Source organism: Muscardinus avellanarius, assembly GCF_963383645.1.
Source record: "Muscardinus avellanarius genome assembly, chromosome: 17".
Classification (NCBI taxonomy): domain Eukaryota; kingdom Metazoa; phylum Chordata; class Mammalia; order Rodentia; family Gliridae; genus Muscardinus; species Muscardinus avellanarius.
In genome coordinates, this window is record NC_137803.1 from 32,599,175 (window position 1) to 32,618,110 (window position 18,936).

At 35.8% G+C, this 18,936-nt stretch overlaps 1 protein-coding gene across 1 annotated transcript in view; it reads left to right on the plus strand.

Annotated features, from left to right (window-relative positions):
• RIT2 (Ras like without CAAX 2) overlaps nucleotides 1-18,936 on the plus strand; it is a gene marked incomplete at both ends in the record, with an annotated part of 409,154 nt that overhangs the window by 162,782 nt on the left and 227,436 nt on the right. The gene's annotated exons all lie outside the window — the stretch shown is intronic.

Below are 18,936 nucleotides of genomic sequence, written 5' to 3' on the forward strand. Positions count from 1 at the left end.
TGTAACCATACATCATCATGATGTATGATGGTTCAGGTTCAGGCTTACATGCACACATCACTCATTTAGCCCTTCTTCAGTTTCTCCCCCTCCCTCCTTCTTGTGTTCTAATTTGTGACTGACTTTGATATGCTTATGAATGTACATCATGTGTATTAGGATGCTTTCTTTTCCACCCCTCTTATTTCCCTCAGTTAGGTCGCCTTCTTTACTCATTTAAGCTTTCTCCTTCTTTGTCTAAAAGTCCTTCTTATGTCCCATTTTCTCCCTAGGTTCTGTATATTAGGGAAAACATCCAACTTTTTACATTTTGTGACTGGTTTATTTATTTAAAAATTTTATTGGTGCATTCTATTCATATATCTAAAAGGGATGCAAGATGGTGGAGACATACATGCACACTTCACCCAATTAGCTCTTTCCCAGTTCTCACCCATTGCCTCTGCCTCCCTCCTTCTCATGTTTGACTTAGTGATTGACATTGGTATGTTTGTTAAGGTACATCATGTGCATTAAAGAATTTCCCTCTCTCCCGCCCATCCCCTTAATTAGGTCACCTTATTTATTCATCTATAGAATCTCCTTCTTTGTCTAGAGTTCTTCCATTTTCTCCCTAACTTTTGCATATTAGGGAAAACATCCAATTTCTTATTTTTTTTTGTGACTGACTAATCTCACTTATTATAATGTTCTCCATTTACATCCATTTTCCATGTAAATGAGGTTATTGTGTTTTTCTTTATTGCTGAGTAAAATTCCATTGTGTATATATCCCATAGTTTGTAATCCATTCAACTGTTGATGGAGCTCTATCTGGTTCCATAGTTTGGCAATAGTGAACTGAGCATCTATGAACATTTTTACACGTGCATTAGTTTGGTAGTTTGGTTTCTATTCTTTTGGGTAGATACCCAGAAGTGGTATTACTGGGTCAAATGATAGGCTTATTCCCATTCTTCTGAAGTTTCTCCACATTTTCTTCCACAGTGGATGAACTAATTTGTAATCCACCAACAATGTATTAGAGTTCCCACTTTACACTCTCACCAGAATTTGCTATTTTTTTAATAATTGCCATTCAAATTGGGGTTAGATGAAATCTCAAGGTAATTTTGATTTGCATCTCTGTTTGATAATGATGTGGGACATTTTTATCATACATTTATTGGCCATTTTTATTTCTTCTTTTGTGAAATGTCTGTTTTCTGACATAAGCTTTATAATACAATGCAGATTTTTATGTCTTGTATATGAACTGTTTTAATTTAAAAATAAAAACAAGCTGGACGTGGTGGTGCATGGTTGTAATTCCAGCATTTGAGAGACTGAGACAGGAGGATCATGGTTTGCAGACAGCCTTAGCTACTTAGGCCCTTTGGAACTCAGTGAGACACTGCTTCAAAATAAAGAATAAAAAATAGGGCTGGGGTGTAGCTCAGAGGTAGAATGTCCCTGTGTTCCATCCCCAGCACCAATAACTAAAAAAAAAAATATATATATATATATATATATATATATATAAACGAATTAGAGCTGCTAAGGAACAACTCTTCCATCACATGGATGTGACTATCAGATATTTACTCTTTTGTTCTTGTTTATATATAGTACAATAAATTGAAATCAATTCCAGAAGAGACTATAATGTAGATAAATTGGGATGTAGATCCAGAGAGAGTTTTCTTTTCTTTTTTTTTTTTTTTTTTTTTTTTGCGGTACTGGTGATGAAGCCCAGAAGCATTCTTCCTCTGAGCTGCATACTCAGCCATATTTTTTATTCTTTATTTTGAAACCGGGTCTCACTGAGTTGCAAAAGGCCTCACTAAGTAGTCACTGAGGCTGGCTGCGAAGCACAATCCTCCTGTCTTAGCCTCCCAAATGCTGGGATAATAAGCATGTGCCACTATGCCCGACTGGTTTTTCTTTTTTGATACAATCATTTTCTTTAAATGTTCTCACCACATGGGAAATAAGTCACATATTGTTAAATTCAGAGACCCAGGTAGTTGTGTTTGTATACCTTACTCAGAGTTTTCCTACTACCCTAAAGTCAAAGGGGAGTGCCTGCCACTTCATCAGGTATTTCACACACACACACACACACACACACACACACACACACACACACACACACCCTACCTTTTGCAGCATGTATAGTTTGGTTCTTTTTGGTTTGGAAGCCTTCGTCTACATAGCAGGACATGTAATTAGAGCTCCTAGTAGTGAGCATTGCTGCAGCAATCTCTATTTTAATTTCTCCCCAGCTGTGAAACTGGCTAAGGCACAGATGGAAGGAGAGCTGTGGGAAATCAGAAGAATTGAAAAGTGAGTTGAGAAGGCAACGAAGCTTTAAGAAGAGCAGGGTTGCTCCGAGAGCTTTAAGCTCCCAGGGTGGGCAGGATTGTCTGGCTTTCTCATTTCCTTTCCTATACTTTGGGACTTAGCTTATGTCTTTAGGAGTAACAGGGGCCTGGCATGTGGGTGGCTAACAGGTGGCTTGGGAGAAGGGTCCTGCTATTGTGATGTTTTGCTTGCTATGGGTTTGCTCCAGCTAAGGAAGCAACACACCCTCTGAAGTCTCTTTCTCTTGATTTTCTTCTAATTAGTACGATTATATAATTTATCATCCAAATCAGACACTTTTCAGAACATATGGGGTTTATTAGCAAATAACAAAACATCCTGGGCATCATCCAACACTGTTTGGGCAAACTAGGCTAGTCTCTAGCTGACACTCTACCTGTGCCCATTTCTTAGAATGTATGTGCACTTCCCAAATTGTGATTTTCTCATCTTTCCACTTGAGAAGGCTCATTCATGGACTAATAGTTCAAAAAAAATTGTTCATCATCTGATACCTTCGTAATTTTTCTTGAACTTTCAGATTGTTACCAAGGAAGGTCAAATATCAAGCCCTGAGAGTGAATTTGTAAGAGTCAAACCTCGCCTCTCACTAAGATTTCTAATACCTTTGAATAGTTAATATGGGAGAACAAAGCATTATTTAAGAAAGTTATTCCAATCCCTAGTTTTTCATCTCTCTTCTTGCTTAAAGTTGTCACAAATGCTTCAATATTCTCTGCATAATACTAAATGTAGTTTATTCCAATTAAAAACATGTATGTGCCACATTTAGAATAGTAGGAGGTATGGTATATCACACAGAGACAAAAATAAGTCGGTTGAAAACTATATTATATAAGTAGTTCTGCTAGCTTTGTTTATTTAATCATAATCCATCTAATTTATATAGATTCATATACACAAAAATATGTGTAATATCTGGAAAACTATTTAGTTCAAGTCTGAACCATAGAACACATTATACAGTAAAAATAAAAGCAGGATCTAGCATTCAAGATATGGTAATCATAAAGAAATTACACTCTGAGATAAAATGATATACATTTATTGTTCTGTTGTCTCGAGCACATTTTCTACACCTCTACTATGAACACTGAACAGTGTTTACTCTATCAATTTTCAGTTTACCACTGTCTTTTATCTTGATCTAGTTCAGGTTGTCTTTCCATGTTCCATGAACCCACTTTTCAGTTTCTATCTCCTCTGCCTTCGTGTAGTTTATTATGTTGGGATAGTAGCAGCACTAGCAGATGGATGGTCTCATTCTCTGTACAGAAAGCCTTTCATTTCTGTATCTCTAAGTTTTAAAATTTCTATTAACTTCGGTCTTTCTCAAGTTATTCCTAAGGTTTACTCCTTCCAATATGCCAGGCAAAATTAGACATGAAATGGCGCAAGAAGTAACGAAGTTTAATACAGGAAATCCAAAACAAACCACTAAAGAAACTCAATTCCATTTTCTTAATGTGCTCGGCCATGGGCAATGAGATATTTACTCATTGAATTGTAAATAATCAACCAACCAGTCACAACATCCACAAACAATTTGACCTGGACTCCACAAATGAATTAATCAATCCACCTGTCAAACCTCGTTTCCAAGATAAAGAGAATCAGTTTGCTCCCCTTTCAGCCTCCTGTCCAAATGGCATCACTAGCCATTCACCATTTGTGCATCTCAGTTTTCAATAGTTGCTAATACTTTTGTGTGTCCATTTTTCCTCGAGTCCACATGTTTAAATTCTGTCCTTGGGTTAAGAGCTAATACAAATCTATCTTCCTAAAGAATCATTCCTTATATACTCAGCTAGATATTCTGTCATGTTTCCCATTCCAGTCAGCATTATTTCGGCTATAATCTAAAGATTGGCTGTGTAACTCAGAGGAAAGGAGATTATTTTCTTATGGTTTTGTGTTCAGTCCATGTGAGGTCAGAGACCACAGACCTCAGGGCATGGTGATAGAAAATGGAGAAAGTGAGAGCATATAGACTGTGCTCACAACATGGAGGCCAGAAACATGAGAGAGAGAGAGAAAGCAGGGGAAGGAGGAACCAAATATAATCTCCAAGGCTGCATCCCCAGGGGCCAACTCCTCTAGCCCCAGGCAAGTCCATTACATCTCTTCTCTGACACACCTTGCTTCTGGTCCAAAACACCTCTTGCCAGACAAGTTAAGTCTAGAATCAATATGAAAAATAACGACAACAATGCTGTCTTTTTTGGAGCTGCTGAAGCCTTCTGATGAATTATTTTCAGAAGTAATATGGACACTGAATTTTTTCTTGGCGATTTTTGCAGGCTAAATAATTTCACTTTTATTTACATCTCTTTTGAAATTGAAAAATATGTTATTTAAAATATTCTGCACCAGGAATGATATTTTTATGATTTAGGGCAATATTATTTTCTCTTCATAATTCCCACATCCTGTTCGTTCACAGATGCCTTCATGGGAGTAAAGTGGGCAAGGTCCAGATAGTAAAATTTCTTACCCTGCTTAGAAAGAACGTTTTGTTCTCTCCCTAAAATAACATTACTATTAACAAATAAGAAAAACAACTTGCATATAAGCACTTTAAATTTCTCTGGATTGTAGGTGTCATATATGTAATTAAATAGATTATCTAAAGATTATAGCCTATAGCTAGGTTTTTTTAACTTTTAAGAAATATTAGACTGACTGGAAGAGTAGACAACTTCCTGGAAACAGAATTTTGTTTTGTATTATGTTTGATATGCTTCTAAAGGACCTTCTGAAAAATGAAGGATATAGAAGTAACGTCAACTACATCATAGCTTCCCAAAGAGTACTTCCTGAACCATCAGTATCAGTAGCAGGGAGAACTTGTTAAAATGCAAATTTCGGTGTCCAGCAAGCTGTGTAAAGGAGCGTTCCGGGTGATGCTGGTATGCAAAGGTACATTAAGAGTCCACACAAGCTCAACTTTGATTAATGCCATAATGTTTTATGAGCTTGTTCCTTTTAGACAGAACTACTGTATTCTCTCATAGCATCTGCAAATTATTGTCAGTTTATTTATTTTAATATTTGAGGAACTTTAATTTGTTCTAAGGAATAGTACAACACTACATAAAACATATACTAACAATATTCACAGCATTTAAAATTTCCTTCATATGATTCTTTTAGAACTAGAAATTAAACAATAAAAAAACTTAGCTAATTTGTGCTTGTTTGTCTAAAACTAGCCTCATTTTTCTTATATTCCTATTTTTTAATTATCTCAAGAAAATACTTCAATTGCTGTAACTAGTCTAAAATCTTTTGTGCTACTTAGCTTTCTGTCACTGTGACAAAATACCTAAAATAAACAGCTTAAAAGCTGGTTCAAGCCGGGCGTGGTGGCACAGGCTTGTAATCCCCAGTTTGGGAGGTGGAGACTGGAGGATCGCGCAGGCTCTAAACCAGCCGCGCTTGGATTAAGAAACCCTGTTTCCAAATAAAAATATTTAAAAAAATAGGTCTGGGAGTGTAGCCCAGAGGTAGAAGGGTTTCCAGGAACCCCAGTACCACAAAAAAAAAAAAAAAAAAAAGCTGGTTCATGGAACTCAACATGGTGGCACAGGCCTGTAATCCCAGTACTTGAGGGACTGAGAAAAGATCACAGGTTCAAGGTCAGCCTTAGCACTGTAGCAAGACTCTCAGCAACCGGGTGAGATTGTGTTTTAAATATAAATAATAATAATAATAAAGGCTTTGTATGCAGCTTGGAGGTAGAATACTTCTGGTTTCAATTCCTCAGTAATTTAGATGGGGCAGGGGAAACAACAAAATATAGACTCGTGGTTTGAGAGGTTTTATTCTATGGTTGCTTTGCACTGTTGCTTTTAGACCTGTAGCAAGGCAGTATATCAAGGTGTATGTGGCCAAGAAAACAAACAAACAACAACAAAAAATACCTACTCACCTTATAGCAGTTGAGAGGCAAAGAGAAGATTGTGGGCTGGGAATTCCAATATCTCTTTCAAGGGCATACCCCCAATGCCTAATTTTCTTTCACTTGGTCCCTTTTTCTAAATTTTATGCCAGCCCCCAATAGTGAAAAATAACTATTCAAACATGGGCCTTTGTGGAATGCTTTTCCAAACCATAGCATCCATCAGATAATTTATGATTATTTTTCTTTTTTGCTCCTTATTGGCTGATGAACTGACTTTATCTAACAGTTGTATTGCTATTGGTACCTTTTATCCATTGTAAATACAACCTTTAAGATATATAATTAAATGAATCATTGCACACATCTGCAAAGAAAACAAAACATACGCAGTTTTTAAACACCATCAAAGAGCAGACGTTTTTAAATGACCAAATCAAATTATATTAGAGACCAACTAAAATATAACCTTCTCACTGATTAATTGAAATGATGATTATAGCCGGGCGTGGTGGCGCACGCTGTAATCCCCGCGCTTGGGAGGCGGAGACAGGAGGATCGCGCAGGTTCGAAGCCAGCGGCGCGCGCTGGCTTAGGAGACCCTGTTTCCAAAATGAAAATGTAAAAATAGGTCTGGGAGTGTAGCCCGGAGGTAGAAGAGCTTCCAGGATCCCCAGTACCACCAAAAAAAAAAAAAAAAGAAATGATGATTATACACATTTTGTGGTGGAAAACCACTCAACAACAATACCTATAGTGTTGGCTTCTGCAAGTTTCTTGTTTCAAAAATCTATACCCAATTTACATAATGTTGGTGCTCAAATTCTCTGAGGCATTTTCAGCCCATGGTGCTCTAACAGAATCTTTGCCAGTCTGTGCTTTTCTTCCTCATGAGAGTGTCTTTTTTCTTAAATTAGTGTTAAACTGTTATCTCAACATTTTGTCTTCAGTGGGACAAGCAGAGAAATATTTTTCAATAGATAGATTCACTTCTTGACTATGGATGCTTATGCAATATTACTCTTTGAAGTAATTATATTCCATGGAATATATAGTAATCAGCAGATCAGTTAATGTTAAATTGTTAGTGGTATAAATGCACCTATATGACATCTAATAAAATAAAGATAATGTTATCAGATATCAAAATTATATTTGAGGGACAAAGTGAATTAGAAAATATATCATCTTCATTATGAAATTAATTATTAAATAAAATATTGAAGAGTGCTATTCTATAAATAAAATAGAACAAACATTAAAGTAAATGTCTGCACTTTCTTAGTGTACAATAATAAAGAAAATCAGACTCAGAACTCCTTTAATCATGGTTACTGCATCTTGCCTCTTCTAAATAATGGCTTAATGGAGAGACACTTCCCAGAAGTGATATAATTTTTCTCCAATAATTTCTTGGAAATATAAAAGATAGCTACTTAGTAAGGCCCACTGCAACTTAGTGAGATCCTGTTTCAAAATAAAGAATAAAAAATAGGGCAGGAGGTGAAGCTTGGAGGTTGAATGCCCCTGGATTCCATCTCCAGACCCACAAAGAAAAAAAAAAAAAAAAAAAAAAAAACAGAAAAAAGGAGGCCTTAGGTAGAATCTTGGACTAGTGTATCTAAAAAGCTTTTTAGCACCCCAAGTAATGACTTGTGGGCAAAATTATCCCATCAACATGATGTTGATGAACTAAAATCAAAACAATACTAGCAGGGGAAAAAATGTCATATAATTTCTCAAACTTTATCACCTGTTTGATGGAATAGAAACTGTAGAGAAAAAGGAGGCAAGCAGTGTGGGAGTTTTCTGGAATGTATGAGGAACAGAGCAAAGGCCCATGTGGCTGGTGTGGGGTAAGCATGCTGTTGTAGTAATGGAGGGTGAGAAGGTAAGGTGTGAGTCTGCATTAGGACCCCCAGCTTCTTCACCGGAATTTGTACCTTTCACAGAATGACTTGGGCACCATTAGCCAATTCTGAGCAAAGAAGCAACCTGACCAGCTCACATTCGAGAAACTTGTTTGAATGTTGTGTTGATAACAGTTTTTGAAGAAGCCAGAATCAAAGCAGGAGGAGCAGCAGGGAGCCATCTCAAAAAAATTCAATGACTGGGCTTGCATATGGTACTGACACTGGTGCAAGGAACTTAAAGTGATGTGCTCTAGAGATGAGTTGATGGTAGAACTGACCAAATTTTCTGGTAGATTTAATGTGGAGGCATATAAACCTGTTTCTAATAATTCAGAACCAAAGAAAAGGAAAGAGAGGATTACAGTGAAAGGAAGAGAAAGACTACATGTCGACCCAAGTTCAATTTAATTTCAATATTCCAAGCCCAGCATGGTGGTATCTCAGTACTTTGGAGGCTGATACAGTAGTATTGCAGGTTCAGTGTCAGCCTAGCAAAATAAGGCCCTCTGTAATTTAGTGAGACTCTGTTTAAAATTTAAAAAAATAAAATATAATAGGTCTGAAAGTATAGATCAGAGGTAGAATATCCCCGTGTTCAACATTTAGTGCTAAAAAATATTCAATATACAATGAAGCAAGTCAGTGTACTCCTGAAAAAAGAGAAGGTTCAATGCTAAAAGTCCTCTTCCAACTTCAGGGGGTGAAGGTGCAAGAACACCTATTGAATAAAAACATCATAATATTTGGGTACTGACATGCAACCAGTCTATGCAGCAATAAAATCAGTCCTTATAACCAAGTCGCATTGTGAAGCATTGTAGTGATTGATTGATTGATTGATTGATTGATACTGTGTATTGAACCAGGGGCATTATACCACTGAGCTTTACCCAACCCCTTTTTTATTTTGAAACAGATTTTTGCTAAATTATCAGGCACTGTCCTGGAATCTGCCTTCCTCCTGTCTCAGTCTCTCAAGTTCTGGGATTAAAGTATGTGCAGCCAGGACACCAGTTTTTATTTCTGGCTTCTAAGGGATCATTTCTACTTTGAAAAGGCAAAAGGAATAAATATATGTATTGACAAATTCATAGTTTTCTTAACTTGAATAATTCAGATAAAACCTATAAAACCACTTATCTGAGAAGTTATAAGTAATTGATAACCCATCAATTTGAATACCAATAAAATAAAAGCTTGGTCTTTTGTAAACCAGCATAGTAGAAAGAAAACAGATAAAAGAATATATATATTATAATATTGATCTCTTTTAGTAATTCCTCTTCTCACATTATGTCTCTGGGTGATCACGGGCAAGTTACTTAACCTCTCTGTTTCTTGGTTTCTCTTCTTTTTAGTTCTTTAGTTATTCATTGATAGACATCTTTTACATTAATTGAAATTATTATATATAAGTATAATATAATAGATACTTAACAATAATATTGAAATAATTATTAATTCTTAATTGTGTTTAAATGCATAATTATAGATATTAGTATTTCTTTCTCTACAGAAACTTTATGTGATTTATTGTATAAATAGAGAAGGTAGAAGTATTATCATCACTTCAATAATTGAAGAAACTGGGCTGTTTTTTGGTTTGGGTTTTGTTTTACTGAGGATTGAATGTAGACATTCGATTTTTGAGCTACATCACTGGAGCTATTTTTTTTAAATTTTAAAACAGCGTCTCACTCAGTTGCAGAGGGCATCACTAATTTGCTGAGGTGCCAAGCCTACATGCAATCCTCTTGCCTCAGTCTCGCAAGGTGTAAGCCACCACACTGGCTTAGGTTATTCTTAATTCAAGCTCACATAGGCTGTCTGCAGCATTTTTCTTTCTTTGAAGAAGACTCTATTTCCCATGGGATGGTATTCATGTGGAACTAGGACATCAGGAGGCTGTTCTTTAATTTTTTTTAATATTTATTTATTATAGTTTTAACCAATATTGAAAAATGGGTAGTCGCAGGCATAATGGATTGAAGGAAGGTTGCTTTTAGAAAACTTAGTTCATGTGCCTTATTCTGGATGTGCTTGTACTGTTTTGAGGAATTTATTATCCTTTGCTAAATTGATCAGTCACTTACCACTCTACCTATAGATAGAAAAACGTGAAAGTTTCATCCCTTTTGAAAAACAGACTTGGCTGTGAAAAAAAAAATTTTTTTGATGCTCTAACCTAGAAAAGCAAGTACTTTGGAGGGTTGGGGAGGTCAGTCGGAAAAGTATTTTTAGGCAAAGGAATGGCTTTTATTGAGCCTCAAATCATTCCATCATGACAGTTTCCTATGCAGATTCTATGTACAGCCAGTTTTCTTCCATGAAAGTAGCTCTTGGCTCCAGTCCTGAAAATCTGCTGAAAATGTTATACACCATTTGCTCACTTCTCTTTTGCTTCTGCAAAATCTCAGACTTGCTTCCCCTTCTTCATATTCAAGATCAAGCTATGCAGTCTTTTCCTCCAATGCTGTTTACTCATAACTCCCTTGATGAAAATCAGCAAGCCAAATAACATGCCTTCAAAGCGTGTCAACACTTAAAAAATGAACACAATTTTCTAAGATATAAAAAAGGAATAAATGGGACCTTGGTTTACACTATCAGAGCAGCTAATTTTAAAGTCTTTGACCAGCGGGATTTTATAAAATAAAACAAATCAAAATTTTTTGCTTGAAGAGCCAGAATATTTACCAGTTTGATATAGTGGGAAAGCACACCAAAATTAGAGTTAAATGATGTGAAATTCAAATCCCCATCTCCTTACACAGTATGTGGCTTTGGTAAAAATACTGAATGTTTCTGATCTTCATCTTTTATACTTCTACTTGTGCATTAAAGTCTTACATCATAATCTAATTCATAGTGAGAGTGAGCTTCATCGACTTAATTCATAAGTAGAGTTCTTGATCATTTGTAATATTGTTGGATTTAAAGAAAAAGTTTATGAACAAAGGCTATAAATTGTTAATTGCTCAAAATGTGATTCTTCATTCAATTAACAATTATTAGCTGGGCACACCTGTAATCCTAGTACTTGGGAGACTAAGACAGAAAAATCTGGGATTTGAATCCAGCCTCAGCAACTTAGTGAGATCTCATTTCAAAATTAAAAAAAAAAAGGCTGGAGTGGAACTCAGGTAGACTGCCCCAAGTCCAATCCCAGTATGAAAATGAATACATAAATAAATCCTCAACATATATTGGCAAAAGTCCAATTATGTGCCACTCCTCTGTGCATCATCATTTTAATTGATAAGATGTAGCATCTTGTAGGTGATCATGCAGTGGAAAAGACTAACAAGGTTTACATAATGTTGGTATGAGGAGAAGGATGTAATCAGGAATAATATGGAAATAGGGGGAGACTGAAAAATTGAGAGAGCACTTCTCCTTTGAATAGAAATTTGAGATGTGATCTGCACCATTTAAACTGAACTTGAGATTAAAAAAAAAAAGGGAACTTACGGCACAGGGAAGGGAACTGTATAAACAAATTCAAAGGACATTAACAAGTCTTTTCTGATCTTAAGTGAAATTCTGTCACCACAGAATAAAACAAAATAAAACAAAAGACATAAAATAAAATAAAATAAATAAAATAAATAAAATAAAATAAAATAAAATAAAGAAATAAAACAAAAGACAGAATAACCAAAGCAATTCTCAGTAATAAGAACCATGCCAAATTCATCACAATATCAGACTCCAAATTATATCACAACTATAGTAGTAAAAACAGCATGTCATTGGCACAAATACAGGCACACAAGCCAATGAAATAGAAGACTTGGTAACAAAGCTTCATTCTATAACCAGTTGAACTTTAATAAAGGTGTAAAAGACATACACCGGAGAAATGACAGCCTTTTGAACATATAGTGTGGAGAAAACTATCTATCCATATATAAAAAATAGAACTAAACTCTGACTTCTCACCCTGCACGAGAATCAACTTCAAGATGGTTCAAAAACCTAGAAATTGGAGCAGAAAGTTTCAAACTACTAGAAGAGGACATAGGACAAACTCTTCAATATATTGGTACTGGTAGAAACTTCTTCAGTAAGACCCCAAAAGCTCAGGAAATTAAAATAATCAATGAATGGGATAACATTAAATTAAAAAGCTTCTGTCCAGCAAGAATCTACAGAAATGGGAAATCTTCACCACTTACCCATCAAAAGTCTAATATTTAGAATGTAAAAATAGTTTAAAAAGCTTAACACTAAAAAAAAAAAAAATCTGATCAAAAAGTGAAAAAGAGAACTGAACAGTCCTTTCACACACACAAAAAAAGTACAGCCGGCCGCGGTGGCACATGCTTGTAATCCCCATGTTTGGGAGGCGGAGACAAGAGGATTGTGCAGGTTCGAAGCTGGCTGGGCTGGCTTAAGAGACCCTGTTTCCAAATAAAAAAGTGTAAAGATGGGTCTGGGAGTGTAGCCCGGAGGTAGAAGGGTTTCCAGGAACCCCAGTGCCACCAAAAAAAAAAAAAAAAAAAAAAAAAGAAAAGAAAAAGAGTGTATTAGAAGAAATAATGCTATGGATGCATACAAAATTACCAATTCCAAAATCAAAGAGGTGCACTGGGAGGGGAGAGAGAAAAGATGAAAGGGGTGAGGATAGCATCAAGAATTATATATACTCTATTACCAAATATTATTTAAAATTTAAGTGTACAAAAAAAAAAAAGAAAAAATGTGTCCTTCCAGGACCATTCTTATTCAGCCCTGATTCAGCTATATTAACTCATGGAAGTGCATTAAAAAGCAGTATTGGCTTCTTCTCAGAGTGTTAATCTATATGATTTATGCCTGTAATATCTTCATTCAAGTAGACAAATGATAGTAGAATAGTCAAATTAATGCAAATTTCCATCAAAGTATATGAAAGAATCTCAAGCAAATCCTTCTGGCTTGGGTCTTTAATGACTATGAAATTAAAAAAAAAACACCATAATATTTTATTTTGCTTTCTGTATAATATGATATGCAAAGTATCAGAGATTATATTGTCCTTCAGAATACTATGGTAAAGGGAGAACTGGTTTTGCATCGAGGCTTGCAGTTCAGGTTTTGAAAATGAATATTAATATTACTTTACTAGATTTTCTTTAAAAAGTATAAAGTTATTTTTTAGAAGAAAGAGCAAGTATTTGAAAGCAATGTAAAATTCAAAAATTTTAAGCATCAACAGATGTGTCCTTTTAGTAGTAATATCAGATTAAATATTAATAAGTTATTGTATGTATGTATGTATGTATGTATGTATGTATGTATGTATTTATTTTGGTGGTACTGGGATTCCTGGAAGCCCTTCTACCTCTGGACTACACTCCCAGACCTATTTTATATATTTTTTTATTTGGAAACAGGGTCTCTTAAGCCAGCAAGGCTGGCTTTGAACCTGCGTGATCCTCCTGTCTCCGCCTCCCAAGCGCCACCACGCCCGGCTAGTAAGCTATTTTAAAGGATAATTTTTTCTATAGGAAAAAAAAGTGTGTTTTTAGGCTTGTTTGTAAGATTGTTGGCTTAATTACAGATTAAGGGACAGGTCCAAATTGCAAATTTTTCATCCTAGTCCTGAACATTTATGACAAATAGAACTACTAGTATTATTCCGGGTTGAGTACAAGATACAGACCTAGTAGGACAAGCAATATGAGTAAACTGGTAAAGTACATTCATCATACTATGCCCACATGGTCTTGTGTTTTTTGAAATCTTCTCAGAACCTTTGTTGTAACTCAACCCTCAGAAAGACTCACGGGATAGGGTCTGTTCCTAACCTCGTTGCACAGATAAAAATCAGTTTCAGTAGCAAAAAAGGCAACAGTCAGAATCTAAACCAAGACGTTTCAGCTTCATAGCTTGAGGCCTAGCCCCGCTCCTCCAGGAATGTACTTCTGTGACAGTTTTTTGTACTTGTAAGTCATCGATAATTTTATATACTGAATAACTATAACATTTTTATTCAGTTGTTTTATCTCTTTCAAGCATATCAGTGTGTTATGGATACTTTTATCAAAGTATGCCAATGTATCTGTTTTGATGGAATTTTTCATAAATACAAAATATTTTCAATATTTGCATTATTCTTCAGCTAATAATGATAAATTCAAAAGTGAGTTGTCAATTTGCTTTTTTAGAAGCAATATAAGCTTTTTTTCTTTCTGTGGTACTACGGATGGACTCCAGAGGCACTCTACCACTGACACATCCACAGCTCCTCTTTTTTGTGGTACTGAGGATTGAACTCAGGGTTACACTACCACTGAACTGTTATACTCCAGCTCTTTTATTTATTTTTTTTTAGTTTTCCAAAAGGGCCTAAATTACCACACTGGTCTCAAAACTTGTGATCCTCCTGTCTTAGCCTCACAATTTCTGAGATTATAGGTGAAAACTACCACACAGGGATCCAAGCTCTCTCTCTTTTTTTTTTTTTTTTTGCTGGTCTGGGGATGGAACTCAGGGACATTTAACCCTCAAGCTAGACCCCCTGCACTATTTTTTTATTCTTTATTTTGAAACAGGGTCTCACTAAGTTGCAGAGGGCCTCACTAAGGAGCTGAGGCTGTCTGCGAAGTGTGATCCTCCTGTCTCGACCTCCGGAATGCTGGGATTACAAGCGTGCGCCACCACTCCCAGATGCCCCTCTCATTTTTCATCTTGAAACAGGGTCACCATAAGTTGGCCAAGCTGGCTGTGAACTTGTGATTATCATGCCTCAGTCTCCTGAGTCACTCAGATTATAGGTGTATATCACTGCACTGGGCCCCCAATAAGCATTTGTGTGTGAATGTGTGTGGTACTGAAGATAAAATCCAGTGTCTACCACTAAGCTCTACACTCATGCCCTTTTATTTTTTATTTTGAAATAGGGACTCACTAAATTACCATCCACTGGCTTCAAATCTGTGATCCTCCTACCTTTGCCTTTCAAGTACTGGAATTCCAGGCATGCACCATTGTTCTCTGCTCCAAAGTCACCTCCTAAAGTATATTCTTAATTTTTAGCTAGTTAACTTATTAAGTAGTAATTCAATAACTTTAAAGAATTGGACCTATGTGGAGAAGAGGAAAAGAAGTACTACATTTTGTAAATATTCACCCCATGAATCAATCTCCACTGAATCCTAAAAAAATGGATGGGGAGTTGTTTTATATTTTCATCTTGAGACTGAAAACAATGAATTTGCCACACTATGAGTCCAAAGCCAATTAACACCACTAGAAGATAAAAGTAAACCAGTGTTTATTAATGGCAGCAAGTGAGGAGGTCACTTGAAAGAACACCCAAAGGTTTTTCTTCCCAAAGAAAGCAAGGGACTTTTAATTGGGAAACTTTGCATATTTATAATAGAGAAACTTGCCACCACATGTATAGATGGACATGCTCTTGAGCATGCTGAGTTTAAAATCAAGCTTCTTCATACATTGCATGTTCAAAAATAATTAACAGGAATACTTGTGGAGCATAGAATTTAGCAATAGAATAATATAATAATTATCAAATTATTATCAGCTCACAGAGAAGAGGAGCTGATGGCCTTGTCTTGTTTTAACTAGGTCCTTGTGACTTTTATTTGGAGGATCTTAACTAAAATAAGAAAGAAAAGAAAAGAAAGAAAGAGAAAGAAAGAAAGAAAGAAAGAACGAACCTTGAAGGGATGTTATCAAACAATACCCCTGCACCCCCAGCAGCCAACAATGTTGTTCTTCCCATCACCAGGGGTAGAAATTTTAGTAAATAAATAAGCTCAAAAGAGTTCAGTCTTATTGCAAACTTCTCTGAAACTGGCATTCATATCATTAATTTTTCTGTATATGTTGCTTCAAATGTGCTTGTTTTTGTTTCCTCCTGTAGTTTTTCCCCCCTCTGTCATAATCGGTACATTATGTCTTTTCTCATTCATAACTTTCAAATACTGACTTGTAGAAATCTGTTGAATCAAGGATAACGTCATTTTTTCTCCCCCACTCATTTTCTCATGGTGATCCTGTTTGTCCTCTACTAAGTATTTGAACCCTTTGGAATACCTTGGGAGCCATCTGTGAACAACTTCCCAATATATAGTGTCTGCCTCCTGCTGAGTTTTTTTCTGCAGCTACTGGTGATTTGAATCTGAGGTACAGAACTCAAGATGCCTTGGCCTTATCTTCTTTTCTTTTCAAATGCCATAGCTGATCCCTTGCCTCATGAATTCAGGGTTTTATTTCTCTCATTATCCCTCTATAATAGTTCAAATGACCATTTTCTGAGTTCTCCAGTCTGATGTGGTGAGGTTATTATTAATTTTTCCTCAAGGATATTTTTATCTTTGTTCTTTGCAAATTTGTATTGACTCCCTGAAATCTTCTACCCATGCCTTATTTACTCTTTCTTCCAGTCAGTCTAGATTTGAGCAAATTAGATCCAACCCTGAGATAATATATATCAGGAAACCTTGTGGTCAGTTGATAACTAGCCTGACCTACAGATGGGTTTGATGTTTCCAGACTCCTTCTCCTATTTGCCTATGTTTCTTTTCCTACTCACCTTCCAACCCATGCATGTGGCATACTTACCAGCTGGCTCTGTTGGCAAGAGCCAGAGGACTCAGGCTCTTACCAGCCCTTTCAGCAGATCTCTGCTGCTTTGTGGAGGTTCAAGTAGCTTAAAACTTAAATCTAGAATCACTCTGTTAATAGAGTACTCTCTACATTGGCACTTCACATGAACAGGACTATTTTCAAGGACTTTTAAAAACAAAATTGGTGACTGAATTATTCAGTCATAAAATCTGCAATTACAGTGTCACTTTGATGAGTTACATGAAGATAAGGAAAAAATGAGAGTAGGGAAAAAACAAAAACCTTTGTCTTTCCATATCCATGGATTCAACTACCCAGGGATCACAATACTTGGGAAAAAAACCAATAACAAAAAACATCAATATAGCAATAAAATAAAATATAACAATGATATACATAGCATTTATATTGTATTAGTTATTATAAGTACTCCAGAAATTGCTTAAAATATATAGGGAAATGTGCATAAACTATATGTAAAATAAATTTGAATAACCTTAGCATCCACTTTGCTCTCCCTGTTGAGATCCCAACACCCGCCCCAGAATCCTACAAGATCCTCCGTCTTTCTGGAGAGCATGCAGTAGGTGCTAAGTTGGAAGAAAGTTGCTAAGATGCCCAGCTGTGCTTTTATTTAATTACCTTAACCATTGCCCTCTGGCTTATTCTTACCTATTTTATTTATTGGTGATACATTCTCCAGAAACGCATTAGAACGCCTTCAGATGATCTTTTCTCTTCCCTTACCATCTCTCTTCCAGAAATTTTGAGGCACTGTTACTGTCATTTTGTTTTCCAATGGTATTGTAGATAGTAAAAAACAAATTCTGTGATCCTGAGGGACAAAAGAAAGAGAAATTCTTCATCCACTTAAAAAGAAAACTTCCAGTTTTAAAATATTGCTGCAATAAATATGTTTTAAAAAATTTTATGCTGGGCCTGGTGGTGCATGCTTGTAATCCCAGCACTTGGAAGGCTGAGATAGGAGAATCGCACACGTTCGAAGCCAGCCTTAGATACTTTAGTGAGGCTCTCAGAAACTAAGTGAGACCCTGTTTTCAAATAAAGTATAAAATAGGTATGGGAGTATAGCCTGTAGGTAAAACAAAAAAGTCCCTGGGTTCCACCCCAGTACCACACACACAAAAATTACTTAAAATTTTCGTATATACTAGACACGAATGTATATTTTACAACAGAAAACCTGTATGATATATTATTGTCTATGCTTAGGTGTCATATAAATATTATGTTATTAAGTTATATATTAATATCTATTGCTTTTATTAATATAATATTAATACAGAAATACCTATGCTCTTATATCCAAATTATTTGATGAATTTCTTTTTTTTTTCTTTTTTATTGGTGCATTGTACTTATACATCTTAATGGGATAAAAGATGGTGGAGACATACATGCACATATCAGTTAATGAGCCATTACCCATTTCCCACGCCTTCGTTCCCCCTCCCTCCTACCCAGGCTTAGCTTAGAGATTGACTTTGAGATGTTTGTTTAAGTATATCATGTGCTTTAGAGAATTTCTCTCTTCCTGCTACCATCCCCTCAGTTTGGTTGTCTTATTTGATCCTCTATAGGACCTCCTTCATCTAGAGTTCCTCCTGTGACCCATTTCTCCTTAGTTTTTACATATTAGGGAAAGTATCCCATTTCTTAGTTTTTGTGACTGACTAATCTCAGCATAATGTCCTCCAGTTTCATCCATTTTCCTGTAAATGATGTAATTGTGTTTTTCTTTATGGCTGAGTAAAATTTCATTGTGTATATATCCCACAGTTTTGTAATCCATTTATCTATTGATGGACATTTGGCTGGTTCCAGAGTTTAAATTGTGCAGCTGTGAACAAAGATATGCATGAATTAGTTTGGTAGTGTGGTTTCCTTTCTTTTGGATAGGTAACCAGAAGTGGTATTACTGAATCAAATGGTAAGTTCATTCCCATTCTTCTGAGGATCCTCCATACTGTTTTCCAAAGTGGTTACACTAATTTGCAATCCTACCAACAATGTATTAGAGTCTCCACTTCTCCACATCCTCTCCAGCATTTGTTGTTTGTGTTTGAATGATTGCTATTCTAGTTGGAGTTAGGTGAAATCTCAGGGCAGTTTTGATTTGCATCTCTCTGGTTGCTAATGATGTTGGGCATTTTTTCA